General features: G+C 64.5%; 1 protein-coding gene across 1 annotated transcript in view; it reads left to right on the top strand.

The window, feature by feature from the left end:
- Positions 1-1962, top strand: part of SH3TC1 (SH3 domain and tetratricopeptide repeats 1) — a 23128-nt gene that overhangs the window by 3991 nt on the left and 17175 nt on the right. The gene's annotated exons all lie outside the window — the stretch shown is intronic.

The following is a 1962-nucleotide window of genomic DNA, read 5'->3' on the forward strand; positions in this document are numbered from 1 at the left end:
GGGGGCAGGTGGTGGGACCTGCCTGAGTCCCGGGGGCTGCTAACTCACCAGTCCCCGCACAGTTTCACCCCCCGCCCCTGCCCCAAAGCTGAAATCCCACAGCAAAGACCTCCCTCTCCCACTCCAGATGGGCTCTCAGGGTCGCCTGGGACCCCTTCGAGGACTCTGTGGGTGGACCCGTGACGCCAGACGTCCAGCTGATGGGTAAATGTCTCAACTAGCTCTTCTCCCTGGGGAAACGGCCGGGGGGATGGAGGGGGGGAGGAGAGGGGAGGCACCAGCATCTGGAAGCTTCTGCACCCACATGAAGGCGCCCCAAGCCAGATGACATAGAGTCCTCTCCAGTTCACAAGGTGATAACTGAGGCTCGAGGCCTGTGGGCTGGTGCAACCCCCCCACCCCCCACCCCCGCAGCACAGCCAGGCCAGGCTGGTCACTCTGGGTTAAACACCTGAGCCCTGGGACAGGCGAGCTGGGCTGGGCTGGGCTGGGGGCTGAGGCTGAAGCCACTATTAACGCTAATGAGGAGTGAGGCCAGCTCTTCTTTCGAAAAGCCAGCGCTGCTGGGACCCTGGGCTCCGGCCAGCGCTTTGCTCTGCCCCAAGCTGGCTAGTGTGGGGGCCTGAGTCCCTGTGACATGGACATGAGGCACCGTGGGAGGGGGATGAGGCCCACCTGCCTCAGATGACAGGTCACTGAGCGCTCCCAGGGCCGCCCGGGGTGAGATGCTACCAGTGCTGACGGAGCTCTCGCTTCCTCGTCTGGCTCGTTCTGGAAAGCTCCTGAGGGAGCCGCAGGGCGTGTGCCGCAGCTGGGCGCTCGGGAACCTGTGCCAATGCCACCCAGGCAGGCGCAGCCTGAGACCGAGCTGCCCACGTGCTGACCATGGGGCAGAAGCTCGGCTGGGAGCCGCCTGGCAGCCACGGCAAAGAGAGAAAGTTCATCTCCCGGCGTCCACTGTCCTGGAGGAACAGGCTGTGGCTCGGCTTCTCTCCTGGGAAAGAGGGGAGGCACCAGCATCTGGAAGCTTCTGCACCCACATGAAGGCGCCCCAAGCCAGATGACATAGAGTCCTCTCCAGTTCACAAGGTGATAACTGAGGCTCGAGGCCTGTGGGCTGGTGCAACCCGCACAGTTTCACCCCCCGCCCCTGCCCCAAAGCTGAAATCCCACAGCAAAGACCTCCCTCTCCCACTCCAGATGGGCTCTCAGGGTCGCCTGGGACCCCTTCGAGGACTCTGTGGGTGGACCCGTGACGCCAGACGTCCAGCTGATGGGTAAATGTCTCAACTAGCTCTTCTCCCTGGGGAAACGGCCGGGGGGATGGAGGGGGGGAGGAGAGGGGAGGCACCAGCATCTGGAAGCTTCTGCACCCACATGAAGGCGCCCCAAGCCAGATGACATAGAGTCCTCTCCAGTTCACAAGGTGATAACTGAGGCTCGAGGCCTGTGGGCTGGTGCAACCCCCCCACCCCCCACCCCCGCAGCACAGCCAGGCCAGGCCGGTCACTCTGGGTTAAACACCTGACCCCCGGCACAGGCGGGCTGGGCTGGGCTTGGGGCTGAGGCTGGAGCCGCTATTAACGCTAACGAGGAGTGAGGCCAGCTCTTCTTTCGAAAAGCCAGCGCTGCTGGGACCCTGGGCTCCGGCCAGCGCTTTGCTCTGCCCCAAGCTGGCTAGTGTGGGGGCCTGAGTCCCTGTGACATGGACATGAGGCACCGTGGGAGGGGGATGAGAAGGACCCATGTGTACAGCCGCATGCGCCCTGAGTGGGCCCTGGCCGGCCTTGCTGGCGAGGAATGGAGGGAGGGGCCCTGGCCTTGGGGCCGACACCCAGGCCAAGTTTATCCAAGTCTCCAGGCCTCAGTTTCCCACCGCCAGCCTGAGGACACAGCGCCCGCTCCGAGGACCACAGAGATGCCCAGCCCTCGTGTGCGGAAGGGCAGGTGGCCGGGCCCCAC

The sequence above is a fragment of the Myotis brandtii genome, unplaced genomic scaffold (assembly GCF_000412655.1).
Source record: "Myotis brandtii unplaced genomic scaffold, ASM41265v1 scaffold986, whole genome shotgun sequence".
In the NCBI taxonomy this organism is placed as follows: domain Eukaryota; kingdom Metazoa; phylum Chordata; class Mammalia; order Chiroptera; family Vespertilionidae; genus Myotis; species Myotis brandtii.